The sequence below is a fragment of the Emydura macquarii genome, unplaced genomic scaffold (assembly GCF_026122565.2).
Source record: "Emydura macquarii macquarii isolate MOO-44397 ecotype Brisbane River unplaced genomic scaffold, CSIRO-AGI_Emac_v2 contig_3603, whole genome shotgun sequence".
NCBI classification, from domain to species: domain Eukaryota; kingdom Metazoa; phylum Chordata; order Testudines; family Chelidae; genus Emydura; species Emydura macquarii.
In genome coordinates this window covers 8,636,437-8,653,270 of record NW_027133740.1, presented here as the reverse complement: position 1 = coordinate 8,653,270, position 16,834 = coordinate 8,636,437, and the positions used below count along the sequence as shown (strand labels likewise).

The following is a 16,834-nucleotide window of genomic DNA, read 5'->3' as shown; positions in this document are numbered from 1 at the left end:
AGACTGATCCTGCTCCGGATTAGCAGGTGCTTAATTCCAATGGACCACAATTGGGAACTGTGGGAAAAATCCTTACCCATCTTCCACAGCCATAGAGACTCCCTTGGCAATGACAATGGTGTTGCTCTGCCGCGTGGGGGAAAGAAGACAAAAGCTCCAGGAAGACCTGCATGGTGCAGCGCTCAGTGACATAAAGGGTCTCCTGAATAGTGGTATTTAGAGGTGTGGGGAGGGTGGGGCACATGCAGGCTGAGGGAGGGGCAAAAGTAGAGGGGTTATACAGATTCAAGAGAAGAGAGGCATATAATATAACGCTATAGTGGACCTTACATTTTAACACTGAAATATTCATTCTATGATCCTTAAAACTGACAGACTGGCAGTTGGAAACGTGCCATAACAGCCAAAACCAGCAATGCCTTAACACAATAGAAAAAATCTGTTCATAGTACTCTGTGATTAATGATAATGTATTAGAGATGCACATTAATAAGTATAATATAATCTCAGTATTTTATTGCCGCTTTCATGATATGACACAGGCAAACCTATGAAAGCGTATTTAATGTATTCACACAGCCATACTGTGTGTGTAATTTATATAAACTGTGGAGATGGTTTATAGTATACTTAAAAAAAGGCCACTATGAAAGTTGGTGGGGCACAAAATTTGACCTACTTTCTTTATACTTATATCCCTCTGCAGAGTCCTTGCAATTCTTCATAGTCTTCCTTTTTCTTCACCCACCCTCCCAAAAACTGCTGCAATTTGGCAGCAGGAGGGCAGGAAAGGGGGTTAGAAAAATCAATGCAGGGATTGCAGCTCTCATGAGCAAATCATTCATTAACAGGTTTGTACAAAACAGGGAGAGGAGGAAAGACAGTAAGACTAGAGAGTATCAATCCTCCAAGGGATTACTACAAACTGAATTCAAAATACACAAACTTTCTAAACACTGTCATTTTTTGTTTGGCTCACACATAAACACAGCCCCAGCAACCCCCTCATGCTTTGCAAGCCATCTCCTGCTGCAAATATTTGTGAAGAGCAAAAAGCAGCAGAAGAAGGGGTCTATTATATTGGCTGAAATACTTATATTAATTTTCAGCTTTATTGACTATTAATTCTGGTTCTCAGGCAGGTAGGATCGTTCCTGCAGAAGCAACGCTGCTTTGGTTAAATAGGACAAGACTGAAAGGTAAAGGAAAATGCTGCAGTCACCTTTGCTGCCCCTAGGAGGAGTATTCTGCATGCCAACTTCTTGTGCCTTTATTTTCTCTTTCTTTTCAGACCAGGAAAAGTTCCAGACCAGGCTAGTTCCATTTACTTTTTCCAGCGTCTATATTTTTTTAAATAATTGTATTTGGAATAGCAATCCCGTTTATCAGTATTCACAATAAGCACAGTACAATTAAGCAATTCTTTGTTGACTCTTTTTCTCTCTTCTCACGATTAGGTCTCTAAAGGATGAATCTGTTGTGCTCAGTTTAGCACCTATTCATCTACATCCCTGATTATATAACCATAACCAGTCTGGACAGTTTGGGTTTTTCTTTGTTGAGAGAACATTGCCCATCCTGTTTTGAACAGAAGTATTTGGGCAAAGAAGGATTAAAATCTCTGCAAAGTCTCACTTACAATACAACTAGGAATGAACAACATATTTAAACATCATGGGTGAAATTCATTTCTGTTTGACTCCCCTGAAATCAACAGAATTACTCTATGGATGAGTTTGGCATTACCTGATTAACAAAAGTATTTTTAGAGGCAACAGTAGTTTAGAAAGTTGTTAACATAAATATCATCTTTCTTTTTCTTTGGTTCACATAAGGAGAGATCAACCAAACCCATGATTTTATAACACATGATCAGCCCTAAGACATATCTGGAAGTCCAAGTACTAAACTCAGGGTATGTCTACCCTACGAAGACTATTATGTCACAGTAGCTATGCCAGCATAAACCTGTAGTGTAGACACAGCCTATGCTAACAGAATGGGTTTTTCTGTCACTGTAGGAACACTGATTCCTCAGATGATGGTAGCTTCATCAACATAGCTGTGTCTACACTGCAGATTTAGTCAGCATAGCTATGTCAGTCAGGGTGTATTTTTTCACACCCCTGACTAAACTACGTCGACCTAACTTTTAAGAGAAGACCAGGCCGCAGTGCTGCTTCAGAAGTTTGGAGGCATCTCCCATTACAGAGACAAATTCATTTAAACCAAAGAAGTGTAAAATTCATGACTAACTGCAGGAAGGATCCAGTGCTCAGGAAAATCATGAGGCCAACAGGTGGGGAATTCTTGTTAGGAAAGTATAAAGAAAGAATCACAGATGCATGAACAGATTCTTTCAGTCTGGAAGCAGTATAAGGGAAATTTAGATTGCTCAAGGGACAACAGCTTCCTCCTCCCTCCCCTCAGGAGTTCTATCAAAAGTTCCCCACCTCCCCCCCCATTATCATTTTACTTTCCCTCCCTTTAAAGAAAAACTGCATGTCAAAAGATTGAAAGATTACATTTTTGGAGGTGAGATATTGGACCTTAGGTAGCATGTATTACATGCGGCAGTTGTCTTCCGTATGAACAATATCATCTTCTCCCCGAGAATCAAAGTGTGCTCTGCAAACATTATTAAATTCAGCTTCACAACACCCAAAGCAAGTATTCATAAATTCATATATTCCAAGGCCAGAAAACACCACTGTGATCATCTGGTCTAGCCTCCTGTGTAACACAAGCCACAGAACTTCCCCAAAACAATTCATAGAGCACCTTTCAGAAAAACAGCCTATTTAGAGTTAAATATGGTCCCTGATGGAGAATCCACCACAACACTTGGTAAATTGTTCCAATGATTAATTACCCTCACTGTTACAAATTTGTGCCTTATGTCCAGTCTGGAATTTGTCTAACTACGACTTACAATCATTGGATCATGTTATACTTTTCTCTGCTAGATTGAAGAGCCCATTATTAAATATTTGTTCCCCCATATAGTTACTTATAGACCGTGATCAAGTCATCCCTTACTCTTCCCTTTGTTAAGCTGAATAGATTGAGCTCTTTGAGTCGATCACTATAAGGCAGGTTTTCTAACCCTTTATTCATTTTTGTGGTTTTTTCGCTGAACCTTCTCCAATTTTTCTACATCCTTGAATTGCGGACACTAGAATTGGACACCATATTCCAGCAGCGATCGCTGGAGTGCCAAATATATAGGTAAAATTACCTCTCTGCTCCCACTCAAAATTGATGCATCCAAGGATCGTATCAGTGCTTTGGGCCAAGCATCCCACCAGGGGCTCATGTTCAGCTGATTATCCATCAAGACCCCCGAATCTTTTTCAGAGTCCCTGCTTCCCAGGAACAGACAGTGTGTAAGTATGCCCTAGCTTCTTTGTTCCTAAATGCATATATTTACATTTAGCTGTATTAAAATGCACATTGTTTGCTTGAGCCTAGTTTACTAAGCGATCCAGATCACTCCGAATCATTGACCTGTCCTCTTCATTATTTACCAATTTTTGTGTCCTCTGCAAACTTCATCTGATAAAAATGTGAAATAGCATAGAACAGAACAGATCTTTGTGAGACCCCACTAAAAACACCCGGTCCATGATGATTCCTATTTACAGTTACATTTTGAGACATATCAGTTAGCCACCTTTTAATCCATTTACTGGGTGCCATGTTATTTTTATATCACATGATCGTCCCTAGTTTACAGAAGGGGGAACTAGAGTACAGAAAGTGTAAGAGCCTTATTTTCAAAAGTACCCTCTATAATTTCAATGCTTTCACGTGTGGGCCTGTTGTGCTTTAGAAAACTAGGGCCTATTTTTCCGAAAAATCAAGCACCAACAACTTGAATTAAAGCCAATGGGAGCTGTGGATGCTTAGTACCGCCGAAAACCAAGTCTTATGTATAGAGCAGGGCTCCCAAGGTTAGAGATCACTTATGAAAATTTAAGCCCTATGTCACATAGGAGAGCAGTCAGATTATAGGAACTTCCCTCCCATAAGGACTGGTGCAGAATCTTTTTGTAACCTTATGGGAACAGCTTATTTGTTTCCAAAAGGGATGATTATCCAGGCTAATGGAGGGTTTTAGTGTTTAACTGATAAGTAATTTTTTCTTTATAATTCAACCATATCTTCAACACTTCAATTCACATAAAACCAACTTGATTAAATATTATCAGAGCAATTTTTTTATTTTGTGATCTTATCCAACAGTAATCTATTCCTACAGTGATGCTGCATTGTCAATTCTGGTCCAATTGTGGCACAAGAGAGTTGGTGACTGGGGAGCATACCTTAGCTTTCTGTGCATGGGAGGGGTAGCAGGCTTTGTAGAGATGCTCTGCTTCCCCTCACACAAGTGGGTGGGAAGGGCTGAGAGAGGGCATAGAAGGGGCAGAGCCCTGACTCCATGCCCACCACTTCCATTGGTATAGCTATGCTGGCATATCAGAGAGCAAATGCTGCAAGAGGTATAGAGACAGTGCAGTTTACTCCCTCCCTAGAGCAGTGGGGAGCTCAGCACAATGGGATGTTAGATTGAAATGCCACAATCTAACCCTATATTTGTTTGGATGCATTCCAACCTTTCTGAGCGTGGTGTCAGTGATGAAACATGATATCAGTGATATTAACACACAAAAGCACAACCCTATAATACAGTACTAGTAGGCAGCACAAGAGAAATAGCAGTAAATTGCAGTTATGAAACATTAAGCACCAGGAAACATTATGTAGGTCTCTCCACAATTTTGAATGTGTACACCAATTTTCTGCAAAATCTAAGACATTTCTGTCTTTTTCCATTACAAAGATAATCTTAAATAGCAATCTGCTGCATTTGCAATGCACCAATATGTTGCATGGATGTAGCAGTAAACAAAAAATTCCAAGAACCATTTTTATAATGTTTTCAGTAATGATTTGGGTAAAAGAAAAAATTGAAAAAGTACCAGGAAACGAATTGTGAAAATCATGGGGTGAAAACAAGTGTTAGTTTCAATCACTTTAAAACTAAAACATTTTCAGTTTTGTTCACAAAATAGATTTTCGGGTTTTGAATAGTCAACAATTAACTAATAAATAAATAAATAAATATTAATTCAGATTGTAAGCTTTTCAGGGCATGGACTATCTATTTGTTCCGTGTTTGTACAGTGCCTAGGATGACAGGGTCCTGGTCCGTAATTGGGGCTTCTAGGTGTTACCGCAAAACAAATAAATAATATTAATAAAAACGGTCTCGACATGATTAATAACAATGGCAAATGTGTAATCTGGTGATTGTAATGATCTTTAGAGCACATTTAGCATTATAACATACTGAATAGCAACGAACTACCTCTTATCCTCTTCATCCCGGTGACATGTTAACTAAAGGCACAGATGGGCATTAACATATGACTATTGTTGGGCATACATCAACTAAAAATACCTAGCACAGCTGGAGTCAGGCACATTCTAAAAACATTGACAACAATGAGGCAAACTCATCCCTGCTATAATTTCACTGAAGTCAGTGGGAGTTGCAGATGCTTAGCATCTCTGAACAATCAATCCACTTGTTTAAAAAATATAGAGTTAGATGCTTAACTTTCAGGTACCACATTTGAAAATGCTGACCTTAGCTCTTTAGCTTCAGTTTCCCCATTAGTAAATGTGGATACTAAATATTATCTACTTCACAGTAGAATGTTACTGCGCAGGATGCATGTCATGATGTTGTGAACTGTAATAATGTAAATTCATGTTCACAAAGTGCCTTGAAATCCATGGATGGAAGATGCTATATGAGTGCAAAGTATTATTATAATTCCATATAGATAGAGCTGTCAATTATGCCATATTTGTCCAATGTAATTGTGAAATTTTAGACAATGTGTCATTGAAATTACATTTTCACCATCATAAATATTGTTTTTCGTCTGTCATTTTCAACACCATGCTATCTGAAATCTGACACAGTATGAAGGACTGTCTTGTTTTCTACATGTTAGTAGCTTATGTCTATGTGTAAGACTGTTTTGGGTATTTGCTGAGATCTCACACTGTATTTTGCTAGTTTGTTTCATTAGCCTGTTTTTAGTGATTGGTTTATATAACAAAGTAGTTGTGATGCCTGACCTCCCTAACCTTTTCAAAGAGAAGTTAAAATTCCAGTGAAATCACATACTGTTCTATGCCATTTGGAGGAAACCATCTTTTCAAAAAATATGACAGAAAGTCTTGTAATAACATTTCCTGAGTACAACCTAGGGACCATTTGGGAGTAACAGTATGAAGTCATAGAGGTAGTATTACCTATAAAATGTGTGAAATATTAATAAGGGCAACATTTCTCTATCATCAAACCACCCCAACCCCCACCCCATCTCCACACACAGAGCTAATATTTAACTGGATAAGACTACTAATGTGTACAAAATATAAGTCCCAGAATTGCATATTAAGCACTATAGGATTGATGCTGTGGGTGGTTGCTGAAATCTACTGCCTCCCACTGATCAATAGATAGGGTAAATATACATTTATGATATGCCTCACATGTTGATCTGATGTTGTTTAAAAGATGCTCTATCAAAATACTGCATTTCTTCCTTAAAGGTTTCTTGACACGGCACTGGCCTTTTCTATTTAGTGATATATTATACTACACGATTTTGTTGTATGGATGGTCGATGGATGAGAATGAACTTTGACCCATTTAAATTAAGCCTAATATTTATTGTTATAGGTCTGACTATGATCTTGAGAAGCACAAAGCATGACCTGCTGTGTATATACAGTCATGTAAGTGAAGGAACTATTTAAAATATATCTTGTGCTGCGTAAGTGATAAATTAATTTCATTTGAGGATGAGAATCTGTAAGAGATTTGTGGCATATTGCAGCAGATTAAATAAAAAATAAATTTAATAAAGAAAATTATTAATAGTTATGGCCACAATCAAGATAACTATGGTGATAACACATACATATTATACCAATTATTCAATAGAGAAAGCTAATATGAATACTACTGAGACTCATGATTGCCTATCTAGTCATTCAGATATAGCAAGTAAACACAAATAATTCTGGACAAATCCCTGTTAAAAAAATTGCTATCATGTTTAAAAGAAGAACCAATTTATTCTTTTCTCATATGCTGCAGAAAAGTCATATAATTAATTATCTCTCACCTTTTATGCTATTATCTTAGATTTTGCACCTCACTTAGCTTAGACAGTGTTCTGTTTAGTCAGTTTCAGTTCTTGATTCTCATGCACTAATGAGGCCCAATCATCGCAGAGGAATATTACATTTCTAAAACAATAAATCTGTCTTCATTGATTTTTCTTTAATTTAAAGGAGATTACTCCATTAATATTAGGTTTTGTAAAATATTTTTAAAAAGCCCTAAACATTCAACGTGGGCATAAGCTTCCTAATAGTGTCACCTTTACACATTACAATAAAATGTAGAGAAAAATTGGGAAAGGAGGTGTAAGATAAGCAGTGATCCTTTATGCAATGTAGAATCTATCCTCCTCTCATGTGCTGATGCTTTTCTTTAAATTTACCATTTTTACCATGGATTTGGTATAGTATTGCTACGAAGAGCCTTTGACAAATAACTATTCAGAATGTCAGTTGATTTGTAATATTATGCAATATATTGAAACGACTTCATTATTTTCCACAACAGTTATGCAGTTAAGTAAAGTCTTGATAGCAAAGTCGCCACAAGCCCTGAGTAAGGGGCAGTGCGTAGTTGTACTTTTCCAAGAGCAAACCAGAAATCGAATTTCAGGTTCTCCCCCACCCCTTGACCTGGGCGTGAAGTAATCTGTGCCAGCTCTTTACCTGATACAGATGCGTTCCATTGTGTGCCGCCTGGCATGCAGCTGGTAACAGACACGGGACTCCTCCAATTTCCTGCCATTTCCCATGCCCAGGCTGCCCACTTGTGCAGAAGGATGACTAGCAGCCCAGAGGCTGAACTTTCCTTTGTGGTATGACTCACAATATGGGTAACCCACATAGGGGAGTAAGGAGGTAACTTACCAGGTGAGTAAGGCAACACCAAATAAAGAGGCACCTGATGCCGCTAGCCATGATCTCATCCTTAATAAATAAGCTGAAGTTGATCTCAAACATTTCAAGAGACAGGTGACTTACATCTTCATTTGAGGAGCATACATGACATTTAAGAAAAGAGTTTCTTTCTCTTATTTGTAAAGAATTCAAGAATCTCTAACGAATATTCATACACTCATGCAAGTGCACCCACCCACACACACACACTGTACCTTATGCACGAAAGGTGTGTTTTCTCTATGCCGTCATTGACATTGACCAATATCTGTTTATTTGCCAAGGCCCCACCTAATTTCCATATGAAAACATAATGCAGGAAATGTGTGTATTCATGTGGGGAATTCTCATATGGTTATTCATAGACAAGATTTTACCTCCCTACTTCCTCCCCCCAATAATCTGCACCTATGCGTTCCAACCCACTAAAAAGAAACTTCAGCATTACTACTAAAGCCTTACAACATTGCATTTTCCTGTGCTATCACAAGTTGAATTAGATGAGAAAATAAGTAAGTTTATAGTACATAGTCACCACCAAAGAACATAAAATGGCTTTACTGAGCTGAGCATTTGCAATAAAAAAATGTGAATTTTGCTTACCTAATTTTTAATGTCCCCAGTTTATGTTATATGTACATGCACACATTTTTCATATATTTAACTGGTAATAACTTTTATCACCACAATTTTCCTATTGATTGCTTCTTTAACAACAAAATGCATCACAAACAAAAATGAATGACGCTGTCTACGAGAAAGTTCTATAGTAGCTTTACTGTCAATTCCCATCATAAATAACCATGACATCATATGAGTCTTATCTACGGGTTGCTGTTACTGATCGATGGCATCACTCTAGTAGTGTAAATAGCTTCTAATGTCCCATCTTCCACCTTCAAATAGGTTCTGATTATTTATGATAGCTGTTAGGTTACAAGTCTGAGCTGTGGTTTGGATTTATTTTCTACTTATAGCTGCTGTAGATTTCAAGTTAGATAGGATTATTTTTTAGTTAAGATGATGAACTGGGACAGAACTGTCATGAAGCCTGGAGAATCATCATCTCATTTACTCTCTGCAGCAATTTGACTGTTAATCCAAAGAGGTTAAAGGCTTTTTATTAAATACGTCAAAAGATTAAACAAAAACTCTTGGTTACTTTGTAACTATATTTTATCAACTGATTCAATGTCCCTAATCAATGTACAGTGCACCGAGTTAAAAAAAATAAATCATTTTCTTTCATCTTGTTACTAAACTATGAAGGAGGATTATCATACTCAGAACTATATAACAGAGCCTTGCAAAATCATCAGGAAAATTTACCAGCCCAGGAACAAAATTTACTTGTCAGCCCTTCCCACGGTGATCATGAAAAAACTAATGATATTTTATTCTCTCATTCAAGCAAAAACTATTCACCCCAGGCTAGTAGAAATTGGTAAGGATGATATAATCTATATCTTTCTTATGATAATGAAAGTTTTTCTGCCTGACCACAGCATCTCCAAATGATTTTTTAAAAATTCTACAGCATACACATACACACATAAAGATTTTTTAAATAAAGAATCTTCCATTAGATGAACAGAACAACACATTCAGAAACAGATGCAGATATAGATTTTCACTTACCAGTCAAAATAGAGGAGTCAATGGCACTTTAACCAATGTATTACTTACATTTCCAGAGTCGTTCAAGTTCGTCTCTTCTCTTGCACTTAGCAAGTGCACTAAATTGAGGGGTATTCTAAAGGGAAAGGGTCATCTTTTCCGGCATCAACAATAATTAATAAATGGTTAGCATTCTACAGCTAATTTGTCTCAAGGAAACATCTTTAATGACCACGGGAGGGGAAAAATCAATGAAAATAAAAATGCAGTAGTGATGAATATTCTGTTACTCTCATTCTTCAGTGACCTTCTGAGGTGTTTCAGATTTAAAAACTCATCGTGTCATAATCTTTTATTTCCCACTCTACTATGAATCATCAGTTAATTTGTAACTTATGTCTGATTACAAGTAATCTATAAACTATCTTCTACATAAGAACAACAAAAGTCTCTCTTGGAACAGCACCGATACATCATTTAGTTTCTTTTACGGTGATTTTATGCATATTTTACTGTAACTGGTAAAAATTTCATTATTCAGATTTGGCGTGATACCCGGACAATGCAAACATGTTGGGCTCGGCCTAAGGAATCCAAAACATGCCACTAAATATTCCAATCTTCATAACTGGATGACAAGCACTTACTTTTTCTATCTAATATTTCCTCATTGGGATTGCTCTGTTTGGTTAGAGCTATAGTACTTTTTAATAGTACATATCTCCTCCTACTGCCCTCTTTCTGTTAAAGAGTAACTATAGCAGTGCAGGTCATCTGGAAATTTAAAGTCTTAAACCAAAACAAGCATACAAAATCCTTGAATCTCTTCACAGTGTTTAAAAGACAGTAATTACCAGTGAAACTAATGGCACTTCTCCCCTGGTTAATATTATTTGGGTTTGTAAAAGCATGTTATTATGACATCACGTTAGAGCACTCTCCCTCCTAACCTCAGTTTAACTTTCATTTTTTCCAAGTTTTAATTGTTTTTTCTTATATGTTAGGTAAACTTAAAACCTCAGTGGCAGAAAGTGGGAATGTGGCTGCTAGGAGCTGACAATAGCTGTTTTGTCACATCTAGGCACTGGTCGCCACTCAGGAAGTGGGGACCAGTCCAGCCTGCTGATGCCAGGGGTGGATGATTTATTGCCTAGTGTCCTCAGTGGCAATTGGACCCCTTCCCGCTGTCACTCATGCCTTGCAAAGATTCTGTCCTAAAGAAGAGGTTCCCCCCTGGTCTAAAGAGATTACAATGCTTGTCATAAAGTGTCTTTTAGTGAAGGGAAACGGGTATGAAAATGGGTAAAGAAAAGAAACAATCAGAAGAGGCGAGAAGATGGATGTTCTGTAACCTTTTCTCAGAGACCCATTTCTTCTACTTTTTCTCCTGTCTTTAGCCGGTTTTTGTTTTGGCTGATGACAATGCGTAATAGCCTGATAAATTGATTTTGTGAGTCCCCTTTCTCATCTCTTGAGAAGACACTAACTCGTTGGGACTTCAGAGGGCTCTCGGAGGCAGAAGACAACAATTAGTTTGTTGGGGTATGTCAGAAAGTAGCTTAAAAGTTTTGCCAGGAAAAATCCTTTCTGACAGATCAGTGCTGACAACATTGGCAGCTGCTAGGAATAGTGGAGCTAGAAACCCCCCTCTAAATCTTACAAGCAGGAAAAGATTGCAGTATATAAACTCTGTACAGTGGTTCAAACTCTAGCAGTGTTACTTTTCACCAAAGCATTTCTATGAATGACTAAGGATTTGTGCAAGAAGAAGAAACAAAATGAAAAACATTGTTTTAATCTAAATCCTACAACTGCTCCCAGTTCAGTAATAGCAACATGGAAACATCACTCACCTTGTCTCTTTTTGATTAGCAACGTTTAATAATTTTTTAAAGAAAGCACAAAATAAATAAAGCTCAACATACCATGATTTGTCTGGTGTTACTCCATATCATACTATTGGAAATACATAGCACAAATCCTGGTTCCTACATAATAACATATAGAAGGAAGAACCTTTTAAACATTAGACTTGGTCCCCAAAATATTCAATTATTTTGTTTCTACTAGAAACGAGGAACGGCTTTCATGAAATTCTGAAATTTGTCATGCATCTTCTATTCATCTAAAACTGGTGCATTAAAGTATTTTTGGAAATGCTACCAATTACAGGAAGCGTAGTTCATAACATAGAACTACTATACATAACATAGAATATAGAACCTTTGCGTTATAGGAAATATCCTAGTTTTCTTAATCTGAAAGTGTAAGATCCACTATTTCTTTTAAAATAGGAAAACTTTCCCATGTGGAACACTCCAGATCCAGTTTTTAAAAGTTACCAGATATTAGCATTACCTTTCCCTGATGGAAAAGTGTTCTAGAAAGTAATAGAAAATGAGAACTTGTCTATAGCTGGGAAGGAACATGGGAAAGTTTGACAATACTACAGAAGTTAATAGAGCATTAGATCCCTGCTGTAGAATTATACTGGCTCCTTCAAAATAATTTATAGAAAAAGATCAGTCTCTATTAAATTTTAGAGGTTTCTAGAGTAATTTTTATAAAATACCATTAAATTTCTTCAAATATCTTTTAAATTGCATAACACATTTTGATATGGGTTGTGGCACACATTGATTTCTTCATACATATTATAAAACACAAAGAGAAAGTTCTATTTTTTAATACTAGTAAATATTCACTTTTTTGGCATGTGCACGATATTGATTGCCACTTTTAACTGCATACAGTATGCTAATACACACACATTATGATATTTCCCCCCAAGCTGCAATATTTCAGGGGTCCTATTTGTTCACAACATTCTCTGCTATAAGTAGAGAAAAATTAACTTTGAGGTACATTTTTAGAAAAGATATAATGCAATGCCAGATTTTCTAGGTGATAATGTGATAAAACAGTGAAAACCTATTCATAAAACTTGCAAACTGTTTATTTGTGTGTCACCCTATTAGCCAATATGTATATTTCATATAGGATGCTACAGGCATGCATTACAGCCTAGTTTATCTAATTCCTTGATTAATTGCTGTTTGCTCTGAATAACTCATGTCATGTAGCTAGTGATTCTACACAAAGAAATCTTTCATTGAATTGTGGTCATTTTAAAAAGAAGATGAGGGATTTAATGTATTGATATGGAAGTAAAACAGCCCTTTTAAACTTACAGAGAAAGGGAAATGTTGTACATTCAGTAGTTAAAGCCAATTTCTTCAGAGTATAAATTACTTTGCCAAAATGTTCATTGGGCACATTAACACAGTACTAGAGTAATGATTGCACAGTCATTTTCAAGCTTTTAAAAACATATTAGTCCAAATAATACCAACTTGAATTATACCTTCCTAGGAGCAGTACATTAATATTACACAACACAAATCCCAGACCATTTTATAGATGTTTGACATGTAAGATCCAGCATGAAAGTTATTAAATAGCTATACAAACTACAGCTCAGGTCCAACAGACTTTTTTTTCCCTCCCTCTCTTTCTTCCCTATTTTCACTGTATGTGGCATGAAATGCTATTCCACAGGAATAGAAAATATGTTTTTCTTTCAAAGATACACTGGAACTCAGTCACGCTATTAATCAAATAGATAAAACTAGCACTTCGATCACTATAGTTAACAGAGTTCCATTGAGTAACAAAACCTCCTCAGCACAACAGGAGACTTTTAAAATTCAAGCACTCTAAAACTTAGCAGCACCCCTGAGAGCCACAAATTGAGAGAGATTAATTCTATGCCCCTGCACCACTCATTACCAGAAGAGCTGAAGTAGGTCAAATGCAAGTTAATCTCCTAAATTCCACTTTTGTACATGGATGTTAAAGCAAATGTCTTTAGGCTAAAGAGTAGAACTTAAATAACCAATACCAGGTTGGTATTGGGTATAATTCCAGTTAAATGTATGAAGCATAATTTTTACATCATAACATTGTCCTGTAAAATGACCAGGCAATGTATTACTACAACAAATACATCTAAAAGGTCAAGGACCAGCGAAATAAGCATTTATCATGAAAGCTTCATCATCATGGAATTATTGTGAGAGGTAAAATGACTTAGTCAGGATTCCCAATATAAAATACTTTTATAGGGAAGGAAGATCTTGTTAAAAATACAGGAAAATTTGACATCTGATTATGTATGGCTTGGGTGGCGGGGACAAGATTTCAATGAGACAAGACTGCCACCACACTACGGAGTCATAACAAACTGTACTTAACATAGCCACACATATACCAGCCGATGCCAGATCTAGATATTATAGCCTGGATTCCAATCTTGCTTACATCAGTGTAAATTAGGGGAGATGTTACAAAGTTGGTAGATAGATACAAGATCAAAATCAGACCTTGTGCTGTCAAAACACACAGTTTGCTGTTTTCTCCTCTCATTGTGCTATACCCTGGTCCTCAGCTTTTAAACAATTATCTTCTGAAACACTACCATGTATTTGTATATCCCATTCCTAAATCTACTCCCATTCAGGTCAGTGGCAAAACTCCCCTTGACTTCAAAGAAAGCCTGCTATATCCATAAACTATAAGAAGCACCACTTCTTTCTTTGGTGTTCATCCTAAAGCATTCATATGGGTCATATACTTCTTTCAGTCCTCATGCATAACTCCTATTGATGCCAATGGGAATTGCATACACGGATTGAAGACATTATATTTCCCACAGAGGTTTCCATTGGCCTTCTAATTCATCTCTGGGTGACATTTCTATGGACAGTAGTAATTTCATGAAAAAGAAAATATTCCAATCTTAAACCATAGCAGATTTATGTTAAAAACTAGCTGAGAGTCCCATAATTTTATGTCAAGGGTATACCCTAGCATGAGCCTGCCATTTCATATTTCTCACTGCTCCTAATGTATCTGCAGCATACACACAGCTTGTCAGATACTTCAGCTAATGATCTCCATTTTCTGTGTCAACCTAAGTTCTACTATCTAGTATCAGTCTACTAAAGCTGTTACAGCATCACTCTCCCATAAGAAAATCCCTATACATTCTTTCTTTAAAATAAATGTGGTGTGGAGGAGAGAATTAATTTGAACACTAACCCAAATAATGGTCTAATAAGAATAAACTATTATGGAGTATTTGCATATTATGGACACACAACACACGGGTGGTTTTTTGAAGTACTATTTAGAGCAATATAATGTTTAAATGCTGCTTAGATAGTTATAATATATAACTACATAGTTCACACTATTATTGCTAGTTAACCACTTCTGTGGATTCTTCAATATGCTTAGAAGCAAGTTATGATGACAATTTTCGAAGTTAATAAAACTTTACGTGTCTGCCACATTAATGTGTTTCTTTCACTAGCTCCTTAGATACATTTGGTAACAATCAAGTTCTTATTTTAAGGAGCCCTAAGATAAGGTATCTGTGAGCTCCACACTTAGAGTAATTGATCACATTTGTTTCCTGTACGTAGGTTAGGCTCCTTTCCCTCAAACTTGGCATGTTTCTCATTACTCTATGCCTTGTTAGCCTGGTAGAAATATTCTACTGTGGTGAGTGAAAACAGGACGATACTATTACAAACCACATCTAATCGTTGATGGCAGTCCTTCTCTTTCTCTGGGAATTTTACTACTCTTAATGCATTTCTGTGGAGCCCTCCTATGGATCAAGGTATGCACTCCTTTGCTTGTCAGGTTCAGGGACAGTACCTCTGTGTCCAAAGTTGAATTTTTACAGAGTTGTTCTAATTTATATTGAGATTATAAACTCATCAGGCTGACAAAGATGTTAACCATATTATTTTCATTTTCTCTGTCCTCTACCATTAGTGTGGAAGTGTTAGCTCAGATTCAGCAAGCATCTTTTGCCTCCTATGTGGAAGGAGGTTAAGTAACATATTTGCTGGTTACATTTTCACAATGGTAAAAATATACATTTAAAGCCATCTTATAGGTGTATATCACAACAAGAATAACCAAGCAACTCCCTCATAATAAAAAGCAAACTTTGGGAATACCATCGCCCTAATTCTGGCTCTGAGTGAATCACCTAGATAGTTCACAAAGTTTATCTGGGGCCAGAATTTGGAAGGTGAAAGTTTTAAAATTAGATCTTCTGAGGTACGAGCCTGTTGCAAGTGCTACTGATAGACCACATAGACAATGGGAATATTTATACTACATGACTTAGAGAATTTTCTCTGTATGTAAAAACAGAGTTGAACCTATTATACAGGATTATCTTTTACCTAGTTGAATGTAATATTATTCAGGATTGCCTATCACTCCTCTGTTAAACAGAAAGCAAATACTTCAACAGGATGACCCATTGTACACTACGTGATCATTACTTGTGTAAATTATAGAAAAAATAGTTTGTATTTAGAATATAAAGATATTGTAGCCACATTGAAAAGGGATCTAACTAAAATAGCAGAAGGCTATGTACATTCATTCTCTTTACATTCATCTTTTTCTCATTTCTCTAAAATATGCATTTAATGCAATGTTTATACAGTTCACTATAATCTATATAATTTGTACCCTTACTCTTTCTCAGGTGTTTTACCTCTCAGACCATCTAAAGAACCTTACACATTGTCAACTATCAAGCTTTTGAAGATCTACTACTCTTCTCCTGGCCTAATAAGGTCAGTGACCTTTTAAGCTCTGCTATTTCCTTTCCTATCATTATCCTGAAGAGTGCATCAGCTATCTCTCAATTTTCTTCTTCTCTTCAAAGTCCCACCTCTTCCATTGGATATAGTCTAGTTAGGAACTTAATTTCCTTTTCTCCAATGGAATTTTTGATAATGGAGGGATTCCATTCACCCCTGAATCATATAATATTACTATGATTTCCTGCTTAGTGGAGTTCTTGCATACGTTAATTATTCTTCACGGTGGCTACTCTGTCACAAAAATAATGGACTAAATGCTCCCCACTCCTGCAGAAAAATTTATGGGAGAGAAGAAGGGACTCCCAGGACTCTACAAGGTTCACCTCAAAGAGGATTGCAGACAAGCGGAAGGGGCAATGGGCATGGCTTTGATACTCTGTAAAGCCCAAGTTGCTGGGAAATCTTTACTAAGGCAA

General features: G+C 36.6%; 1 protein-coding gene across 10 annotated transcripts in view; it reads right to left on the bottom strand.

The window, feature by feature from the left end:
- Positions 1-16,834, bottom strand: part of MECOM (MDS1 and EVI1 complex locus) — a 452,391-nt gene that overhangs the window by 207,665 nt on the left and 227,892 nt on the right. The window lies entirely within an intron of this gene.